This window comes from Chiloscyllium punctatum, chromosome 47 (assembly GCF_047496795.1).
Source record: "Chiloscyllium punctatum isolate Juve2018m chromosome 47, sChiPun1.3, whole genome shotgun sequence".
NCBI classification, from domain to species: domain Eukaryota; kingdom Metazoa; phylum Chordata; class Chondrichthyes; order Orectolobiformes; family Hemiscylliidae; genus Chiloscyllium; species Chiloscyllium punctatum.
The window spans coordinates 23303865-23327587 of record NC_092785.1 but is presented as its reverse complement, the minus strand read 5'-3'; the positions used below and the strand labels follow the sequence as shown (position 1 = coordinate 23327587).

Sequence of the window (23723 nt, the reverse complement as noted above, 5' to 3'; positions counted from 1 at the left end):
CACCTCACCCTCGTTCTAAACTTCCAGCTCAGTAGCTGTCCCCATGACTTGTCCGGACTTGTCCTACCTGCCTATCTTCTTTTCAACCTATCCACTCCACCTTCTCCTCCCTGACCTATATCACCTTCATCCCCTCCCCCACTGACCCATTGCACTCTATGCTACTTTCTCCCCACCCCCACCCTCCTCTAGCTTATCTCTCCACGCTTCAGGCTCACTGCCTTTATTCCTGATGAAGGGCTTTTGCCCGAAACGTCGATTTCAAAGCTACTTGGATGCTGCTTGAACTGCTGTGCTCTTCCAGCACCACTAATCCAGAATCTGGTTTCCAGCATCTGCAGTCATTGTTTTTAGCGAGTATACTTTTCCAAGTCTGCTGACACTGATCCGGACTCAAGAAAATTTCATAAACTCACAGCCTCCATTTGTGCATTGGTATCATTTAGAATCCTACAATATAGGCCATCAGGTCTCAAGAATATTTCAGGCTGTATAAATATTCTAGGATACCCAGCTAACATTCTAGGGACATGGGCTCAAATCCCACCATCGTGAAATTTGATTTCAATGTCATTAAAATCCATCTGGTTTAGGGAAGGAAATCTACCATCTGATCTCGCTTACGTGCAAATCCAGACACTCTGTAATGTGGTTGACTCTTAACCGCCCTCTGGAATGGCCAAGCAAAAATTTAGTTCAAGGGTAACAAATGCTGACTGAACAACCACATCGCAGGAAAGAACAAAGAAAGTTACTTAAAATTTTCTCTACAACTCACTTTCTGCTAATTTTAATGAATTCAATGTCCCCATTCTTATTAGTCCATTGACCTTTTCCTGGTAGGTATCTTGTATCTTCTTCTGTAAAGACAGAACATTAGTTGTTCAATGTCACTATCATTTCCCTATGCTCATAATTTGTCCTGTCACTGCCTGAAAAAGACTGACATTTCCTGAGTGAGCTATAGACAGATCTGTGCACTCAGTTTTTGATTTATAAACAAAATGTATTTTTCAACTGCATGATCTTTTAAAATGCTCCAGCTGGTTATTTATCATAGCCTTAGTCTAGTTACAATATCAGTTTTAGTCAGTTTTTCCTTCATATCAACACCATTGTGATCACATTTAGGAATGGGGTATAGCACCTTGCATCGTGGCATTGGTTACAGTGGCAACAATACAGAAGTAGAACAATGACCTTATTAAGGTCTCATTGACCTTAGCACTACGAACTATAACTGTTGCATAATCATGAAGCGGTGTTTAGCATTCACTACCTCACTGGACTCCATAGCTTCTGGTCAGACGCTGTGCAAATCTTAGAATCGCAGAGATATACAGCATGGAAACATACCAAACACCTCTCACTTCAGTCAGTACCCTTGGATGAATCTCATCCTGCCCTGGTGTCCTGTCAACTCTGAAGTGCCACCGTCTTTTGGACAGGCACATGAACATTGAGGATTCAGAGGGGGATATGGGCCCAACGGGGCTGGTTCAGTTGAGTAAACCTGGTTAGCATAGACGAGATAGGCCGAAGGGCCCTGTTTCCGATCGCTGCCCGAGACACGCACCATCTGATATGAGATCCTCCACGGTAGAGCTGCACATTAACAGTTTGCCGGTCAACGTCGAAAGTGCTTTCTCACCGTCACTGGAAAGAAAAAGGACGAAGAAGGAACTATCACTCGGCGAGAGACGATGAGCCACCTTTCCGCGGTTGCGAGTTTAAATGTCCCGCATGCGCAGTGCCAAGCTCCGAGCCATCTCGCCAAGCTCGCGCGATGTCCGTTAAACGGCCGCGCCTCGGGCATCCGCGAGAGCCATCACCCCCCAGCTCCGATTGGTCAACGTTCCCGTCAATCTGGTGATTCTGGCAATTAGGATGCGAGGTTCCTCCTGGAGATGGTCGCCGGGGAGATGAATGTGGCCGGAAGCGGGAACCGCTGGAGAAACTCGGAAGGTTTGGAGGTAACGTTTCGGATTCGGTAACCTTTTTATCAGAACTGTTAGTTGCTCGGAAAAAAAAGGTGGCGTATAAGAGGCAGGTAGTGGGTGAGGACTGTCTCCTGCAGCGTGTAGCCCAAAACAGGTTCGTTTGGAAGGACAGTACAAGCTTGCAGAGCAGCGCTTGTGTTTCCGAATTAAACCTGTTGGACGATAACCTGATGTGGTGTGATTTTTTAACTTTGTCCAACTCCACACCATCCCTCATGCTGCAATCGGTGGTGATGGAGCCCCAGAAAGTGGGAGGAGAGCAGTCAGGCAGCCAAAAGGGATTGGCAGTGGTAAGGTAGCGAGGGGAAAAAAAAAGCTGAACATGGTGAGAAAGTCTATAGCCTTAAAACACATTTAGACTAAAATGTAATGTCGAATTAAAGAACACATTTGCTTCACACCGGAAAATAGACAGGCAGGGAGGGTAAGGTAGTTAAGAACATTTGCCTTTAACATCAGTGAATCTGTATAAACAGGACACAGGGTGATCACATTCATGGCTGTTCCTTTGTCAAATTTATAAGTGTTTGATTCTGACCTTGAAACGAAACTCGGTATCAATTCACTTTTCTCCTGAATTATTGCCCTTCACTGTCCTCTGTCTAGTTCAGAACATGCAGAGCGTTTTGTAAACTTCTGGGTAAAGAAAGCCTGTTTCTGACAATACGGCTTCTGTGAAACATTTTGTATAAAAGAAGTCTGTTTGTGCTAGTTCAGCAGAATAGCTTGCACAGGCTTTTGAAGGAAGAGCAATGTCCTACACTCCTGGGTTATTAGAATCCAGTTAGCTTGGCTTTTAGGTATCAGCATTGTGTTGTAACAGTGATGCTGTTTGTAAATAAAAGGAATGACTGAGAAATGTAGCTCACCATTAAATAAATTTTTTGTCCGAGTCAAATTCTGAAGCAGTCTTTATTCCTACGTTTTTGCAAGAGTGGATGTCCATCAAGTAGGCACACCTGCTGAACATTCTCGGCTTTTTTTATACAGTTTTTTTTAGTCTCTCAGTACTCTCCCTTCTCGCTATTGGTAATCTACCTGATTCCCATAGCTTGTCACAAGCGCCAGCTTCACTCTGCCTTGCATCAACTCAGCACCACCTCTGTTTACTTCTCCCATGACTCTAATCTTATCACCCCCCCCCCCCCATGTTTTGTATCATGCCTTATTTGATTATCTTTATCTTAAGCTCACCGTGCATGACAATTGCAGCTGCTTATAGGCATTTGTGCAACCGAAGCTCATCTAGTCTAATCTGTTCACCACATCTGTTTGTGATCTATTGCGTAGCCTGCAGACCCTGTTAGCTGAGTCTCGTGACTTCTGCAGAAGCAATATTCCTACACATTTTCCACAAAAATGACTAAAATTAAACTAAAGTGTCTGTAAGAGTTTTTTTTATTCTAGACTACCAAAAGTACGATCTCTGGAATGAATCAAGAGAGGCTTACAGGTTGAGTTCACAAGGGATTCCCTGGGCAGTCTCAAATCTGTACTTTATCAATGGGGCTACAGGTGCCTCAAACAGACTGTGTCATGACAAGGGCCTGGGCTGTGGGCTTGGTTGGGCTGGGATTGGCTGGGGAGTCCAGAACTAGAGGGCCATAGTTTCAGGGTGAGAGGGGAAAGATTTAAAAGGGACCTAAGGTGCAACTTTTTCACGCAGAGGGTGTTGCGTGTATGGAAGTGAGCTGCCAGAGGAAGTGATGGAGGCTGATACAATTATAGTATATAAAAGGCATCTGGATGGGTATATGAATAGGAAGGGTGTAAAGGGTTATGGGCCAGGTGCTGCCAAATGGGACTTGGTTAGTGTGGATGAATTGGACCGATGGGTCTGTTTCCATGCTCTATCACCAAACCCTAAGGCACCTATTACCATGACACTGACCACCTATACATTCTTGACAGAATTCTCTCCCCATCCAACCTACTGCCACTGACAGAAATACCTTTACGCGTTTCCTGTGTTCAGTTGCTATTGTAATTAACAAGACAAGCTAGAAAGATGAAGAAAGGTCAAAAATACTATACACTCCCAATCCTCCTCCTGTTACTAATGGTTTCTTTATTCAAGCTAAACCCCCGATCCATGTGTCGTTGGCTCAGTGTTCCACCATTCTGATGGACAGTGTATAAATAGGACTCACCCACCTATGCAATCCCTCATTTGTATGAAAAAACCCATTCGATAGAAGAAGCATGTCACTGTAAAGTGCACTAACAAACCTGAAGGAGTCAATGTTAACATTCTTCCGCTGTTAGAATGGTGCATTGAAAGACCTTCTGGTACCCACGACATGGGGCAAGTAAAGTAAAAACTGTGCAAAAATATTATCAAAGACACTGATCGTACTCCTACTCCCCATACGTCAATACACTTGGACAACCCGAATGTTTGCTAGCACCCACTGTTTACACGTTCAGCTCTCGCTCTGAGTGGACTCGTCATTCACTCACGGAAGTGCACCCTTGAAACTCCTTTTAGCCTTCATTGGCGATTTTAAAAACAAAGCCTACCCATATTTACCCAATGACTGTTGTGGATGTTGCGCCCTGGTATACACCTTAGCACTTTTTACCCTCCACCATGAAGTACCTGAAGTAGATGATGAATGGAACGCCCACCAACATGTGAATTAGTATGGAACAAAATTATTGGAGAAACAACAGGACTTACACAACTTCTACCATCAACAAACCTAGTGGTCCAGGTTGTTGGGAGATCTTACTTCTGGCTGGGGTGCTGAGGTGGCCCTAGATCAGATAAGTGACCTTGCATATGATATCGAAAAACTTGCCAACTCAACTGACCACGCTTGGTGAACAAAGAGTTATAGGAGAGCAGGATGATGTCGCTTCAGATTCGGCCAGTGCTAGATTTTCTCCTTGCTAAAGGAAGTGTTTATTCAGTCATTAGCCTGCAATGTTGCACCTACATCGATGATTTCTCAAAAGACATTTCAGACGACACAGACGTTATCAACAAAATAGGTCAAGATGCAGGGAAGATACCTGCCCCACTATCATCCAATTCATGCGGATGGAGTGTTACTTGCTGGCTATAGTCGCTGTGCGGATGAATCATGTGGTACGTACTGATAATCCTTGGTCTCATCCTAGGAATATACATTGCCATCCGCGTATGCGTGAAATGGACCGTACATTGCTTTTCACCTAAGCCAAAGAGGAATCTGGTTAGCCGATCCTTGTCTACCCTTGTACCTCCAGGTCTGAACTTCCATGCTGAAATCCAATATCTTTCAGACTCTGCTCCTCTGGATGATGACTTGCCAGAGAAAGTGCTTGACTTATTGAGAATACAACTCGACTAAATGGTCTAATTATACTTGTATAAGCTATGTAGTTGACGTGAAATGATAAAAGGAGGGAATGAGAAAGTCTTTAGCCTTAAAACTTGTCCTTAAACATTTAGAGTAAAATGTAATGTTGAATGATAAAACACATTTGCTGTACGCTGGAAAATAGACAGACAGGGAGGGTAAGGCAATTAAGAACATTTGCCTTAATATCAGTGAATCTGTATACAGATGAACCTCAATTATCTGAATATTGAATTAACTGAAGAAGAACTTAAGGTCCCGATAGAAACATTACATCAAAGACGTGTTTCCAAAACTACTCGCGTCTTTTGTTTACAATGATTAAAAATGAACCCAGTTTATTGAAATGCTGCCAAGAACAGTCCTGGACATCGATGGAAGCCCAGGCACCGTCTCCAAATGACTGACCACCTGCCCTCTCTCCCCACACTTTCCCTGGAGTTCTATACAGGGGTGTACCCTAAAACCCCCTTCCCCCAAATAATCTCTCCAACATTGTCCAGTCTAGGGCAGAGGTGGAACCTTACAAAAATTAGATTACCTACAGTGTGGAAACAGGCCCTTCACCCTAACAAGTCCACACCGCCCCGCCGAAGCGCAACCCACCCATACCCCTCCAACTACCCCTTACCTAACACTACGGGCAATTTACCATGGCCAATTCACCTGCACATCTTTGGACTGTGTGAGGAAACCGGAGCACCCGGAGGAAACCCACGCAGACACTGGGAGAATGTGCAAACTCCACACAGTCAGTCGCCTGTGCCACCGTGCCACTGTGCCTGATGAAGGGCTTTTGCCCGAAACGTCTATTTCGAAGCTACTTGGATGCTGCCTGAACTGCTGTGCTCTTCCAGCACCACTAATCCAGAACAAGGTTGGGGGGGGTGGCAGCTGGTGGGTCAGTGTTGGACAGGGTTGGGGGCAGACGGGGGTGGAGGTGGATGTGGTTGTGGTTGTGGGGGGGCAGACAGTGGTGCAGTGTTGGAGGAGTTTGAGGGGGGTTGGAGCTGTCAGGGTTGGGGGACAGATGGGGAGAGGTGGGGGGCAGTGGCTCGTGTGAGGTGTGCTGCTGCCTACTCTTTTGAACGGGGAGTAGACTGAACAGAAAACTCCAAGCCCCAGAGGAAAGGCATTGAATCAATTAACCGAGTAATCAACTATCCGAACGAAATCGTGCCTGCCCATCTCGTTAAGATAATCGAGGTTCCTCTGTAAACAGGACACTGAGTGAGATGACATTCATGGCTGTTCCCTTGTTAAATTTATAACAGTATTTGATTCTGACCTTGAAACGAAACTCGGTATCAATTAACTTCTCTGAATTATTGCCCTTCATTGTTATCTGTCTGGTTCAGAACATGCAGAGCTTTTGTAAACTTTTTGTATAAAGAAAGCCTGTTTGTGACAGTACAGCTTTTGTAAACTTTTTATATAAAGATAGCCTGTTTGTGATAGTTCAGCAGAGTAAATGCCAGGGTTGTTGAAGAGCTGATGTCCTATTCTCCTGGGTTATTAGAACCTAGTTAGTTTAGCCTATAGGTATCAGTGCTATGTTGTAACAGTGATTCTATTGGTAAATAAAGGGGATAACTAAAATTAAACTAAACTGTCTGGAAGAGGTTTTTTATTCCAGGCTACCAAAAGTACGATCTCCGGCACGAACCAAGAGAGGCTTATGGGTTGAGTACACTAGGGATTCCCTGGGCTGTCTCAAATCTGTATTTTAACAAGGGGTGAGGTTAGGTAATGAACCCTACCAGGTGTTAGATTTGGAGGTAGGTGAGCACTTTGGTGATAGTAATCACAATTTGGTTATGTTTACTTTGGGGATGGAAAGGGATAGGCATATCCCGCGGGGGGAAAGGCGGCTACAATGCAATTGGGCAAGATTTAGGATGCAATGTGGAATGTGGAGCTTTTTCAAGGACCAGCTACTGTGGTTAGTGCCAACATTGGGAGAGATGTTTCACAGGCTACTCAAACAACAGCCTGACATGGTCACATTCACAGAATCAAACCTAGTCCCAAACACCACCATCACCATCCTCGGATATGTCCTGTTCCACCAGAGGTGGTGACACTGTGTTATACAATTGGGAGGGGGTTGCCCTGCGAATCCTCAACATTGACTCCGGATCTGATGAAATTTTATGGCTGTGGTTAAAAATAGCAAGCATTCCTCCTGCTGATTACTATAGTTCTGAACAAGAGTTGTACTGGACTTGAAACATTGATTCTGTTTCTCTCTCCACATACACTACCAGACAAAGAATAAAGAACAGTACAGCCCAAGAACAGGCCCTCCTGCCCACCAAGATGTCTTTCTAAACTAAAAAAATGTTTTGCCTCCCCATGGTCTGTATCCCTTTATTCCTCATCTATTAATGTATCTGTCAATCTGGCTCTTAAACATCGCTGTTGAATAGAATTTCACCATTCTGTTAGCACATTCCAGGCACTTGCTACTCTCTGTGTAAGAAACTGGCCTCTTACATCTTCTCTAAACTTTACCCTCTTATTTTAAACCTATGTTCCATAGTAACTGAGATTTCTGTACTGGGGAAAAAAGATTTTGATTTTCCGTTTTATCCATGCCTCTCATAATTTTGTAAACTTCTGTCAGGTTGCTCCTCCTCCCTTGATGTTCAAGTGCAAACAAACCATATTTGCCCAATCTCTCCTCATTATATTGGTTTGGCCACTTTTGGAATGTTGTGTGCAATTCTAGTCTCCCTCCTATCTGAAGGATATTTGAAACTGTTCAGAAAAGATTTACAAGGATGTTGCCAGGGTTGGAGGATTTGAGGTATCAGAGGCTGATGGGTGACCTTATAAAATCATGAGGGGCATGGATAGGCTGAATAGGTAAGGTCTTTTCCGTGGGGCAGGGAAGTCCAAAACTAGAGGGCATTAGTTATGGATAAGAGAAAAAAGATTTTAAAAGGGACCTAAGGGGTAACGTTTCACACAGAGGGTCGAGTGTGTGTATAGATTGAGCTGCCAGAGGAAGCGGTAGATGCTGATACAGTTACAACATTTAAAAGGCAACTGGATGGCTACATGAATAGGAAGGGTTTAGAGAGATAGGAGCCAAATGCTGGCAAATGTGACTAGATTAATTTAGGATATCTGGTCGGCACGGATGAGTTGGTCCAAAGGGTGTGTGTCCAATCTGTACATCTCTATGATTCTGTAACTCCCAACCAGGCAACATCCTGGTAAATAACAGGATCCCAGCACTGATCTATGTAGAATACTACTGATCACAGATTTCCAGTTAGAAAATACCCTTTCACTGCTCCTCTTCCTTCTATGACCAACCATTTCTGCATCCATCTCACCAGCTCACCTTGGATCTCATGTGTCTTCACTTTTTGTGTCAGCCTGCCATGCTAAAGTCCATGTCGACAAAATCTACCACTGTGCACTCATCAATTATCTTTGTCACTTGTTAACAAAACTCAATCAAGTTTGAGAAACAACCTCATGTACAAAGTCATGCTGCCTGTCATTATTAAGTCCAAATTTTTCCAAATGGGAGGAAATCCTGTCCCTAATAGTCTTCTCCAATTATTTTTCTACCTCTTGAATGTAAGGCTCACTAGCCAGTAATTTCTTGATTATTCCTGTTGACTGTAAACAAAGAATCAAACATGGGTTATTCTCCAGTCCTCTGGGACATCTTCTGTGACTAAAGAGGACACAAAGATTTTGTAACAAAGCCCTGATAATTTCCTCCCTCCCTTCCCTCAGCATTCTGGGATACATCCCAACAGGTCCTGGGATCTTGCTTTTCAAACATCCAACACCACCTCTTCTTTTTTGATATTCTAGGACATGCCAGAATTTAATGTATCCATCCTGAGACTTGCCACCCAACATGTCCTCCTTCTTTGAGAATGCTGATGTACTTCCTCTGGCTCCACTCATAAATTCCCTCCTTTGTCTTTTGAGTGGGCTTACCCTTTCCCTGGCTACCCTCTTGCTCCTTGGGATTTTCCTTAATCCTGTTGGCCAAAAGCATTTCATGGTCCCTCTCAACCTAACTCCTTGTTTACACTCAGTTTTCTTTATATTTATGGAACGACTGCTATTTCTCAGGCATCCACCAGTCAAAGTCGAAAGGCTACCTTCAGTATAGAGAGCAACTAGTTTTCCTGACCCATGCTGGTGGAAACAGAATTTCCATTAATCAAAGCTGTAAAGTGTATCACTTCCCCTATAGCTCTTTTTGATTTGATTTATTGTTATCACATGTACCTAGGTACAGTGAAAAGTTTTGTTTTGCATGCAGTACAGGCAAATAGTGATAGAGATGTACAGAACAGTGCAGATCTTTCAGTCCAACTCATCTGTGCTGACCACATATCTTAAATTAATCTCGTCCCATTTGCCAGCATTTGGTGCACACTCCTCTAAACCTTTCCTATTCATGTACCCATCCAGATACAATTACTACATTTAAAATGCATCAACCTCCACCACCTGCTCTGGCATCTCATTACATACACGCAACACCCTCTGCATGAAAACGTTGCCCCTTAGGTCCCTTTTTAAATCTTTTCCTTCCACCTTAAACCTGTGCCCTCTAGTTTTGCACTCCCCCACCCCAGCGAAAAGACCTTGTCTCTTTATCTTATCCATGCATCTCATGATTTGATAAATCGCATTAAGTTTATCCCACAGCCTCCGACACTCCAGGGAAAGCAGTCCCAGACTATTCAGCCTCTCTCTGCAGCTCAAACTCTCCAACCCTGGCAACATCCTTGTAAATCTTTTCTGAACCTTTTCAAGTTTCACAGCATCCTTCCGATAGGAAGGAGACCAGAACTGCACGCAATATTCCAAAAGTGGCCTAACCAATGTTCTGTACAGCTACACCAATACCTCCCAACTCCTATACTCAATGCTCTGACCAATAAAGGCAAGCATACCAAACGCCTCCTTCACTGTCCTATCTACCTGCAACTCTACTATCAAGCAATTGTGTACCTGAATTCCAAGGTCTCTTTGTTCAGCAATACTGCCCAGGATCTTACCATTAAGTTTATAAGTCCTGCTTTGATTTGCTTTTCCAAAATGCAGCATCTCTCATTTATCTAAATTAAACTTCATCTGCCGCTTCTTTGCCCACTGGCCCAATGGCCCATTTGATCAAGTTCCCATTGTACTCTGTTGTAACCTTTTGTTGTCCACAGCATCTCCAGTTTTAGTAGTGTCATCTACAAACCTACTAACCATACCTCCTACTTTCACATCCAAATTATTTATATAAATGAAAAGCTTGTGGCACACCACTGGTCAAAGGCCTCAAGTCTGAAAAGCAACCCTCCACCACCACCCTCTGTCTCCTACCTTCAAGTCAGTTCTGCATCCAAATAGCTAGTTCGCCCTGTATTCTGTGTGATCCAGCCTTGCTAACCAATCTACTATGAGGAACCTTGTTGAATGTCTTACTGACATCCATAAAGGTTATGTCCACTGCTCTGCCCTTGTCAATCCTCTTCGTTACTTCAAAAAACTATCAAGTTAGTGAGACATGATTCCCATGTACAAAGCATGTTGACTATCTCTAATCATTCTAAATACATGTAAATCCTGTCCCTCAGGATTCCCTCCAACAACTTGCCCATCACTGATATAAGGCTCAACGGTCGATAGTTCCCTGGCTTTTCCTTGCCACTTTTCTGAAATAGTGACACCATGTTAGCCAACCTCCAGTCTACTGCCACCTCACCTGTGGATATTGATGATACAAATATCTCAGCAAGGGGCACCAATCACTTTCCCAGCTTCCCACAAAGTTCTAGGGTACACCTGATTAGTCTTGGGGATGTATCCAAATTTATGCTTTTTAATGCATCCAGCACCTGTTCCTCTGAAATATGGACATTCTTCCATATTCTTCTCCACAGTAAACAATGATGCAAAATGCTTGTTTAGTATCTCCCCCATCTCCTGCAGTTCCACTCTTGGGCTGTCTTACTGGTTTTTGGCAGGCACTATTTTCTCCCTTGTTTTCCTTTTGTCCTTTAATGTATTTATAGAATCCGTTTTGGATTCTCCTTCACCTTATTTGTCAAAGCTATCTCATGTCACTTTTTTGCCTTCCTGATTTCCCTCTGAAGTATACTCCTACTGCTGTTATACTCTTCTAGGGAATCAGCTGATGTCTGCCATCTATACCTGACATAGGTTTTCTTATTCTTGAGCAAAACCTAAGTTTCTCTAGTCATCCAGCATTCTCTACACTTACCAGCCTTTCCTTTTACCCGAACAGGAATATACTGTCTCTGGACTCTTGTTATGTCATTTTTGAATACTTCCCACTTCCCAGCCATCCCTTTGACTGTGAACATCCCCAAGCAACTTTTGAAAGTTCTTGCCTAATACTGTCAAAATCGGTCTTCGTCCAATTTCGAACTTCAACCTTTAGATCTGGTCTATCCTTTTCCATTACTATTTTAAAACTAAGAGAATTACAGCCGCTGGCCCCAGAGTGCTCCACACTGACACCTCAGTCACCTGCCCTGCCTTAGTTTCCAAGAATTGGTCAAGTTTTACACCTTCTCTAGTAGGTACATTAACATACTGAATCAGAAAATTTTCTTGTGCACACTTAACAAATTCCTTTCCATCCAAGCCCTTAACACTGACAATCCCAGTCTATGTTTGGAAAGTTAAAATCATAACCACCCTATTATTCTCATATATAACTTTCAAAAATTGTTTCTCAATTTTCAGCTGACTACTGGAGGTTTTTTTGGTACAATCCCAATGAGGTAATTATCCCTTTCTTATTTCTCAGTTCTACCCAAATAACCTCCCTGCACATATTACCAGGAATATCCTCTCTAAGTATATTAGTAATGTTATCCTTAATCAAAAACGCCACTCACCCTCCTCTCTAGCTCCCCTTTCTAAACTTTCTATGGTATCTATACCCTGGAACATTAAGTTGACAGTCCTGTCCATTCCTAAGCCACGTCCTTTTAATTGCTATAGTATCCCAGTCCCATGATCCCAACCATGCCCTCAGTTCATCTGCTTTACCCGTTAGGCCTCTTTCTTTGAATAAATGCAATTAAATTTGTCAGTCCTACCTCATTCTCTGTTTTGTTACTGCATGCTCTGACTATTTGACTTACTCGTTTTTCCAAAACTATTCGTCTCAGACTGCTGTCTTTTGTCTCTATCTCCCTGGGTCCCACCCATCCCTTTAATAGCCTTCCTGAGCAGCTCTAGCAAATCTCCCTGCCAGTATACTCATCCCCTTCCAATCCAGGTGCAATCGGTCCTTCTAATACAGGTCACATCTACATCAGAAAAGATTCCAATGATCCAAAAATTTGAACCTTTCTCCTCTGCAACAGCATCTCAGCCAGGCATTCATTTTCTTTTCTCTATCCTCCCATTCCTTCCTCACTTGCTTGAGGCACAGAGAGTAATTCCGACAAGGACCACCTCTTTTTTTTTATCCCATACAAACTTTATTCAGGTAATAGAAGAGACCAAATATTACTGCTGCAGAGAAGGTGTACAAAGTGCAAGCTCAACATTAACTTTAAAGTTTGAGATGTCAACTCAGAAGACTAATAACAGCAGAAAAGAACCTGTTCTTGAATCTATTGGGTGTGTGTTCAAGCTTTTATATGTTCTATCTGACAAGGATGTTGGAAGAGATTATAACTGTGGTAGGAGGGATCTTTGGTTATCGGCATGCCACTTATGGCTTGCAGTATTGCCAAATCATTTCATTGAGAAAATTCTTAGAAATTTCACTCTGAGCAATTATTGTGGCCTTATTGTGCATTATAGTACAGATCCTGTTGTCCAGTGACATCCTTCAAAATTTGCAAATCTTCAAATGCTGTTCTACCCATTAACGCTCACCTTCCATTTAGGAACTTTAATAAAAACTAATGAAACAGGTCTAAACCATATTGCAGAAAGTTAAAACCAAACAGAATTCTTCATATGCTACAGTACAATTTAATTATTTTTCTTAATTCTGAAGAATAGAACCAAATGGGAGTAAAGTAAAATAATGTTGATTGTGCCAATCTGAAACAAATGCAGAGAATGCTGAGAAACTATAGATCCAGCAGAGAGAAACCATGTTGAAGAGTTAAATTCAAAATGTTAACTCTGTTTCTCTGTCTACAGATACTGCTGGACATGCTGACTTTTTCGAGCATTCTGTGTTTATACTCTCTTTGGGAGTGGTGTTAATCAAAGGTAGCAGTGTAACATGAAGGATGTCAAATCGATCTCCGTGTACACAATAAGTATTCACGCTTTCACACAAATTAATGATGTGGAGGTACTGATGTTGGACTGGGGTGGACAAAGTTAAAAATCATGCAACACCAGGTGTATTTCGGAAGTAGAAGAGAAACATTCATAACTGTCAAAGGAGCAGCACTCCAAAAAAATTTATTTCCAAATAAACTTGTTGGACTATAATCTGATGTTGTGATTTTTGACTTTGTCCACAAATTAATGAAATGGGAAATTGAATCTGGAGTAAAATCGACAGCTAATTCAATATTGCAAATTTAAATCCCATTGCAATATTGGAATAAAATCCTGACCATGTTTAATGTAATCCCTGGTGCTCACCTTCCACCCTACCAACCTTTGCATAAACCAAATCATCCGCCGACATTTCCGCCACCTCCAAATGGACCCCACCACCAGGGGTATATTTCCCTCCCCACCCCTTTCCACCTTCCGCAAAGACCATTCCCTCCGTGATACCTGGTCAGGTCCACGCCCCCTCTACAACCCACTCTCCTGTCCTGGCGCCTTCCCCTGCCACCGCAGGAGTTGCAAAACTTGCGCCCTCACCTCCATCCAAGGCACTATAGGAGCCTTCCACATCCATCAAAGTTTTACCTGCACATCCACCAATATCATTTATTGTATCCGTTGCTCCCAATGCGGTCTCCTCTACATTGAAAAGACTGGATGCCTCCTGGCAGACCGCTTTAGGGAACATCTCTGGGACACCTGCACCAATCAACCACACCGCCCTGTGACCCAACATTTCAACTCCCCCTCCCACTCTGCCGAAGATATGGAGGTCCTGGGCCTCCTTCACTGCCGCTCCCTCACCACCCAACGCCTGGAGGAAGAATGCCTCCTCTTCCGCCTCAGAACACTTCAACCCCAGGGCATCAATATGGACTTCAACAGTTTCCTCATTTCCCCTTCCCCCACCTCACCCCAGTTCCAAACTTCCAGCTCAGCACTGTCCCCATGACTTGTCCTACCTGCCTGTCTTTTGTTTCCACCTATCCATTCCACCCTCCCACCTGACCTATCACCTTCATCCCCTCCCCCACTTACCTATTGTACCCCATACTACTTTCTCCCCACCCCCAACCTCCTCTCATTTATCTCTCCAGCCTTCAGGCACTCTGCCTGTATTCCTGATGAAGGGTTTTTGCCCGAAATGTCGATTTTACTGCTCCTCGGATGCTGCCTGAACTGCTGTGCTTTTCCAGCACCACTAATCCAGAATTTGGTTTCCAGCATCTGCAGTCATTGTTTTTACCCAGTAGATACATGGGAATGCACTCCTGTATGTTCCCCTCCAAGCCACTCTCCGTCCTGACTTGGAAATATGTCCCTGTTCCTTCACTGTTGCTGGATTAAAATCCTGGTATTCCCTCGTTAAGGCATTGTGGGTCAAGCCACATGGACTGCAGTGGTTCAAGAAGGCAGCTCACCTCCACCCTCTGAAGGACAACTAGAGATGGGCAATAAATGCTGGACCCAGCGTTTGTCTACATCCTATGTATAAATTTTAAAATGTATCACTTCACATCTATCTGTATTAAAATGTACGGTGTATATATCATTTGACTGTCTACTCCACCGATCTGTGTAAGTCCTTTTATAGGCTCTGCACTCTCCTTATAAATTTCAAATATTCTGAAGGGTTGCATCTTCATTAAAATGTTCTGCTGGACAAGCACAGCAGGTCAGCCAGCATCCCAGGAGCAGGAGAGTCAATGTTTCGGGCATAAGTCCTTTATCAGGAATGTATCAGGGTGACCTGGTGTCCTCATATTGGTCCCTGTGGACTTCCACAACAAACTTTGCTTTAATCCGAGAAACAACGCTTTGCCACTTGTCTTTCTTTCTTGTTACTCCACTAATTTCATGCCCATTTTGATAGCACCCCTTTTATCCCATGAGTTCTGACGTCATTCACAAGTTAGGTTTGTTGCTCTTTACAAAGTGCCTTTTGGAAGTCTAGGTATATCATAATAACAACTTTACCCTCTCTGTTACCACATCAAACAAAAGCTCATGCAAGTCAGTTAAACATGAGATATTGGAATAGTGATAAAATTGAAGAATGCTTCAGGTGTCTTCCTCTCCCAATTAGAAAGACAAAATCATAAAAAGGAATGATCTCTTATCAGCAGATGAAAAATAGTTGAAGGTATCAAAGCTAATTTACGATTCCAGGGCATCACATGAAGAACAGGAACAAAATGTGTTGGGACCAGAACTATTCATTTTATACATCAATGATCTGGGTGAAGGAACTGAGGGCATTGTTGTTAAATTTGCAGATGACAGAAATGTAGGTAAAGGAGCAAGTATTGTTGAGGAGTCAGGAAGGCTGCAGAAGGACTGGGACAGGCTTGGAGAGTGGGCAAAGAAATATCAGAATAGTGTGGGAACGTGTGAGGTTATGTACTTTGATAAGAATAAAGGCACAGACTATTTTCTAAATGGTAAAAGGCTGCAGAAATCTGAAGCACAAAGGAACTTGAGAGGTCTATTTCAGGATTCTGTTAAACATGCAGTTTCAGTTTGCAGTTACAAAAGCAAATGCAATGTTATCATTCATTTCAAGAGGGCTAGCATACAAGAGCAGGGATGTGCTGCTGAGGCTTTGGTCAGATGTGGAATACCATAAGCAGTTTTGGGCCCTGTATCTAAACAAGAATGTGCTGGCATTGGAAAGGTCCAGAGGAGGTTTACAAGATCCTGGTACTAAAAGTTTTATCACATGAGGAGCAGTTGAGTACTCAATGGAGTTTGGAAGATGTGGAATCTGTTTGAAACTTACAGAATACTGAGAGGTCTGAATAGAGTGAACTTGGAGAAGATGTTTTCAATAGTTGGACAGAGTAGGGTCCCAGGGCACAGTCTCAGAGTGAAGGGATGACCTTTAGAACTGAGATGAGGAATTTCTTCAGCCAGAGGTCAGTGAATCTGTGGAACACATTGCAAAAGAAGGCTGTGGAGAGCAAGTCATTGAGTGTATTTAAGACAGAGGTAGGTTCTTGTTTGGGAAGGAGATTAAGGGTTACAAGGAGAAGGCAGGAGAATGGGGTTGAGAAACAAATAAGCCATGATCAAATGGTGGAGCTGACTCAATGGGCTGAATGGCCTAATTCTATACTGGATTAGTGGTGCTGGAAGAGCACAGCAGTTCAGGCAGCATCCAACGAGCAGCGAAATCGACATTTCGGGCAAAAGCCTTTTGCCCGAAACGTCGATTTCGCTGCTCGTTGGATGCTGCCTGAACTGCTGTGCTCTTCCAGCACCACTAATCCAGTATTTGGTTTTCAGCATCTGCAGTCATTGTTTTTACCTGGCCTAATTCTATGCCTACTTCTTATGGTCTTAAGATCTTATTACCATCAATGTGGAAGAACATCCTTAGAGATCCGTCACCAAAACAAGAAAAAAACATGAAATATTGAGACAAATAAGGAAAACCTAGTTCAGAATAATTAGGTTTTACAGAGAGCCAGATGGATGAGAGAGAAAGATTAGAAAGTAAAGATTTTCCAGTGAACAATACCAAAGCAGCTTCTGCATTTACACAGGTCAGCAATTGGAAGGGAAAAGGCACATTCTTTGATGTATTTTACAGACCACGGTAAATGGTGATATCACAGTGCTGTAGTTCAAAGTCACTTCAGAGAAGAATTTGAATCTGGACCAATCATTACACCTCAAAATAACATGCATCATGTTGTTACAATAAGTCAGAGACGGGATAAGATCTCTGATTACAATTTTTAATCCTTATTTAAAACAGTGAGTCATAGCTAAACTGAAGAAGCCTAAATAATGCTGCTGAAAGTATAAGGGTCCTTGAGGCATAGTGATAATGTCCCTACCTCTGAGCCAGGAAGCCTGGGTTCAAATCTAACCTCTTCCAACGGTGTGTCACAACAGGGGTGGCACAGTGGCTCAGTGGTTAGCACTGCTGCCTCACAGCACTAGGCAACTGTCTGTGTGGAGTTTGCACATTCTCCCCGTGTCTGTGTGGGTTTCCTCCGGGTACTCCAGTTTCCTCCCATATTCCAAAGATGTGCAGGCCAGGTGAATTGGCCATGCTAAATTGCCCATAAGTGTTAGGTACATTAGTCAGAGGGAAATGGATCTGGGTGGGTTACTCTTCGGAGGGTCGGTGTGGACTGGTTGGGCCAAAGGGCCTGTTTCCACATTGTAGGTCATCTAATCTCATTTCTGAACAGGTTGATGAGAAGAATATCTTCAACAGAATGGACAGAGGATCAACTAAGTAAATAACAATTCTTTTAGTCTCTGTAAGACCATAAGATGTAGGAATGGAAGTAAGGTCATTCGGCCCATCGAGTCCACTCTGTCATTTAATCATGACTGATGGGCATTTCAATTCCACTTACCCGCATTCTCCCCGTAGCCCTTAATTCCTTGTGACATCAAGAATTTATCAATCTCTGCCTTGAAGACATTTAGCGTCCCGGGTTCCACTGCACTCCGCGGCAATGAACTCCACAGGCCCACCACTCTCTGGCTGAAGAAATGTCTTTGCATTTCTGTTCTGAATTGACTGGCTCTAATTAAGGCTGTGGCCACGGGTCCTAGTCTCCTCGCCAAACGGAAACAACTTCCTAGCATCCACCCTTTCCAAGCCATGTATTAAATTAAGTTTCTATTAGATCTCCCCTTAACCTTCTAAACTCCAATGAATACAATCCCAGGATCCTCAGCCGTTCCTCTTATGTTAGACTTACCATTCCAGGGATCGTCCATGTGAATCTCCGCTGGACACACTCCAGTGCCAGTATGTTCTTCCTGAAGTGTGGGGCCCAAAACCGGACACACTACTCCAAATGGGGCCTAACCAGAGCTTTATAAAGTCTCAGTAGCACATCGCTGCTTTTATATTCCAACCCTCTTGAGATAAATGACAACATTGCATTTGCTTTCTTAATCATGGACTCAACCTGCATGTTTACCTTTTAGAGAATCCTCAATTAGCACTCTCAGATCCCTTTATACTTTGGCTTTATGAATTTTCTCACTGTTTAGAAAGTAGTCCATGCTTTTATTCTTTTTTCCAAAGTGCAAGACCTCGCATTTGCTCGCATTGAATTTCATCAGCCATTTCCTGGACCACTCTCCCAAACTGTCTAGATCCTTCTGCAACCTCCCCACTTCCTCAGTACTACCTGCCTGTCCACCTAACTTCGTATCATCGGCAAACCTCGCTAGAATTCCCCCAGACCCTTCATCCAGATCATTAATATAGAATGTGAACAGCTGCGGCCCCAACACTGAACCCTGCGGGACACCGCTTGTCACCAGCTGCCATTCCGAAAAAGAATCTTTTATCCCAACTCTCTGCCTTCTGTCAGACAGCCAATCCTCAATCCATGCCAGTAGCTCACCTCGAACACCATGGGCCCTCACCTTACTCAGCAGCCTCCCATGTGGCACCTTATCAAAGGCCTTTTTGAAGTCTAGATAGACCACATCCACTGGGTTTCCCTGGTCTAACCTACTTGTCACCTCTTCAAAGAATTCTAACAGGTTTGTCAGGCACGACCTCCCCTTACTAAATCCATGTTGACTTGTTCTACTCAGACCCTGCTCTTCCAAGAATTTAGAAACCTCATCCTTAACGATGGATTCTAGAATTTTACCAACAACTGAGGTTAAGCTAATTGGCCTATAATTTTCCTTTTTTATTGTCTAGATCCTTTCTTGAACAAGGGGGTTACAACAGCGATCTTCCAATCATCCGGGACTTTCCCCTGACTCCAGTGACTTTTGAAAGATCTCAACAACGCCTCCGCTATTTCCTCAGCCACCTCCCTCAGAACTCTAGGATGTAGCCCATCGGGGCCAGGAGATTTATCAATTTTAAGACCTTTTTAGCTTTTCTAGCACTTTCTCTTTTGTAATGGCAACCATATTCAACTCAGCCCCCTGACTCCCTTTAATTGTTGGGATATTGCTCATGTCTCCCACTGTGAAGACTGATGCAAAGTACTTTTTAAGTTCTCCAGCTATTTCCTTATCTCCAATCACGAGCCTTCCAGCATCAGTTTGAAGTGGCCCAATGTCTACTTGGGATCCTATTTTATAGGATCTCTCTTTTTCTTTGATACATTTCCTGATTTCCTTTGTCAGCCATGGCTGTCTAATTCCTCCCCGGATAATCTTTCTTTTCTTGGGGATGAACCTCTGTACTGTATCCTCAGTTATACCCACAAATTCCTGTCTACTGTCCTCCCCGCTAGGCTCTGCTTCCAGTCGATTTTCGTCAGTTCCTCTCTCATGCCCTCATAATTACCTTTATTTAACTGTAACACCATTATATCCGATTTTGCCTTCTCTCTTTCAAACTGCAGACTGAACACTGCCATATTATGATCTCTGCTTTCTAAGTGTTCCCTTACTTTAAGATCTTTTATAAAGTCTGGTTCATTACATACCACTAAGTCCAGGATAGCCTGCTCCCTTGTGGGCTCCATGACAAGCTGTTCCAAAAAGTCATCCTGTAAGCATTCCATGAATTTCCTTTATTTGGATCCACTGGCAACATTATTTACCTAGTCCACCTGCATATTGAAGTCCCCCATGATCACCGTGACCTTGCCTTTCTGACATGCCTTCTCTATTTCCCGGTACATGTTGCGCCCCTGTTCCTGACCACTGTTAGGAAGTCTGCACATTAGTCCCATTATGGTTTTTTTTTGCCTTTGTGGTTCCTCAATTCCACCCACACAGACTCCACATCATCTGCCCTATGTCATTCAGTGCCATAGATTTAATTTTGTTCTTAATGAACAAGGCAACCCCGCCCCTCTGCCCACCTCCCTGTCTTTTCGATAAGTTGTAAATCCTTGGATGTTTAACTGCCAGTCCTGAACCCCCTGCAACCATGTCTCTGTGATGCCTACCACATCAGAATCATTCACGATGATCTGTGCCGTTAGTTCGTCTACTTTGTTACGAATGCTACAAGCATTCAGGTAAGTGCCTTAATGTTAACTTTCTTATCATTAGAGATATTGGAAGTCATAAGATGTCCTAAACTTTCCTTCCTTTTTTTGCTGCATTCCTAGTCAGCCTCAAGCTTAAATCCACCTGCACACATGCTATCCTGCTACTCATCTTTCCACCGACTCCATACTCCCTGTTGCTTTCACTTTCCCTAATGGCCTTTTGCACCATGGTGCCGTGTTCAGCTGGCTCATCCTGTCCAGAGCCCTTTTCCTCATGCATACAGGGAGCAAGAATCTCATACCTGTTGGGCAAGGTCAAGGGCTGAGGCTCCTGCACTCCTGAACTCAGGTTCCCCCTACCTGCCTCACTTATGGTCACACTCTGATGTCCCTGATCACTAACTGAATGTGAATTACTTAATCTCCCAGGTGTGACTGCCTCCTGAAACAAAGCATCCAGGTAACTCTTCCCCCTCCCGAATGTGCCGCAGTGTTTGAAGCTCAGATTCCAGATCATCAACTCTGAGCTGGAGTTCTTCCAGCAACCAACACTTGCTGCAGATGTGGTCACTACCATTCACAATGGGATCAGCCAGCCCTCACATCGTACAGCTACAGCACATCACCTGCCCAGCCATCTCTTCTTAGTTAATTACTTTATTACTCTGTATAAATTTGAGTTAAAATACTTTCTGATACCTCTCTGCTATAGTCTTTTTCTCAAAACCAAAACCAATTAATAGATAAACTATAAAAAGTAAATGTTTAACCAATCACTGATAAAGAAATAGAAAATCCTTACCTTAACAAACCAGAGCCCTTTATTTAGTGAGGGCAGGGGTGGGAGGGAGACACAACATGTGTAGTGTCTTGGGTTCAGCCACTGCCCAGATATATTACCGGCAGTCCCCTGGTCGTCGCTCCCGCTCTTCTTGCTTATTAACTAGGTTAGAGGAGGAGGGTGGGTGGGAGACACTACAGTAGTAGAGTCTCTGGTTTTGCCGCCTTGCTGATATATATGGTCACTGCTTTCCTTCCCAGCTGCCCCTCTGGTCTTCATCACTCCCTCCGTTGCTCCCGCTCCTTCTTCGTTGCTGCTCGCACTCAAAATGGCCGTTGGCGTCGAAGGGTGAGTATTTATGCTCACTGCTTTCCTTCCTGGCTACCCCTCTGGTCCCTGACACTTCCTCTGCTGCTCCCGCTCCTTCGGTGAAAGAGAAAAACACTGCTGCCCACTATCGGTAAGTAATTTTAATAAAAACTGCCTTACATTATCTGCAGTCTTCCAAGTTCATCCTACCTCCGCTGCTGCTCACACTCAAAATGAGTTAGTTGTCAGGAAACAGATCAAACCTCCAATTCCAAATAGACAATATGATACTGGGAATGAGAGAGTGTGTGGAACAGATTTGCTGCTGGCATGTCATGTTTAACAATACTGGTACAGCTTTCTGAAACAAAACTATGTCCAGCATCAAGCAGATAACGTAGACAAGTTCTCACAAGGTGCTTGACAATGTGTTTAACAGAAAACTTCAAACATTTGTTATAAAATGGAACAAAGCACAGATGGAAATTTGATCATCTGCCTACTTGGTCCCATTTGTATTGGCAGATCCAAACACAACACTCACTCAATTCTCGATTGCTAACTGCTCAAGTTGTCAAAGCTTCACTGAGACAAATTGGAACATACGATTGAAGAAGGGGTGGATGAAGGCAGCTTATTGTTAACATACAAGATGATTTTCAATGGAAAAGAAGATCAGGTAAGTGCAAGAGCCACATAATGAATTTGGCTTCAGAACAGCTCAATTAATTGACATTATATTAACATAGACTGTCATAGAACAATAACAGATCATACAGGACTTAAATAAATAAAGCTAAAAAATATTGTGAATCTGAAACATAATACAAGGAGCGTTTTGCAGACAAGTAACATGACAGACTGAAGAGTAACTTGAATTAATTTAACCAATTGCAAGAAGATAAAATGATCCTTTTTTTCATTCAAGAGATGTGGGTGTTGCTGGATAGGGCAGCGTTTATTGCTCTGTCTATAGTTGCCCACCTTGAAGGTGGTAGTGAGCTACCTTCTCAAGCAGGGGCAGTCCATGTGTTGCAGTTGACCCGCAATGCCCTTGATAAAGAAGTGGTCATGGGTTTGGAAGATGCTGTCTGTGGATCTTTGATTAATTTCTGCAGTATACCTTATGGATGGTACACTGCTGCTACAGTACATTGGTAGTGGAGGGAGTGGATGCTTGTGGATGTGGCGCCAGTCCAGAGGGGGCTGCTTTATCTTGGGTGATGTCAAGCTTCTTGAGTGTTGTTGGAGCTGCGGCCATCCAAGACAAGCATGGAGTATCCCATCACACTCCTGACTTGTGCCTTGTAGATGGTGGATAGGCTTTGGGGAGTCAAGAAGTGAGATACTTGCTGAAGTATCCTAAGCCTGTGACTTGTTTTTGTAGCCACTGTGTTTATGTGGTGAATCCAGTTCAGCCTCTCATCAACATTGACAGAAAGTAGATAATAAGCAATAATAAGTTATGGTAACCTCATGGACTATCCAGGGGTGGTGATTAGTTGTCTCTTATTGAATATGGTCATTGCCTCTGGCATTTGCGTGGCACAGATTTTACTTGCCACTTGTCAGCCCAAGTCTGGATATGGTCCAGATCTTGTTGCATTTGGACACAGACAGCTTCAGTATCTGAGGAGATGTGAATCGTGCTGAACATTGCACAATCATTGGCGAACATCCCCTCTTCTGACCTTATGATAGAGGGAAAGTCATTGATAAAGTAACTGAAGATGGTTAGGTATAGGACGCACTCCTGAGGAACTCCTACAAAATGTCCTGGTGCTGAGATGACTGACCTCCAACAACCACAGCCATCTTCCTATGTGCCAGGTGAGAGTCCAACCAGTGGAGAGTTTGCTCCTGATACCCATTGATTTCAGTTTTGCCAGGGCTCCTTGACGCCGCATTTGTTTGAATGTGGCCTTAACGTCAAGGGCTGTCACTCTCACCTTCCCTCTGGAATTAGGAAATTGATGCGATGCTAATTGGCCAGGTTGGATTTATCCTGCTTTTGATGTGCAGAATATAT

The 23723-nt window shown here is 43.4% G+C and overlaps 2 pseudogenes; one reads left to right on the top strand and one right to left on the bottom strand.

Moving 5' to 3' along the window:
* Positions 1–1560, bottom strand: part of LOC140468663 (NACHT, LRR and PYD domains-containing protein 1-like) — a 63330-nt pseudogene extending 61770 nt beyond the window's left edge.
* Positions 1561–1743: 183 nt separating this feature from the next.
* LOC140468661 (NACHT, LRR and PYD domains-containing protein 12-like) overlaps positions 1744–23723 on the top strand; it is a 46296-nt pseudogene continuing 24316 nt past the window's right edge.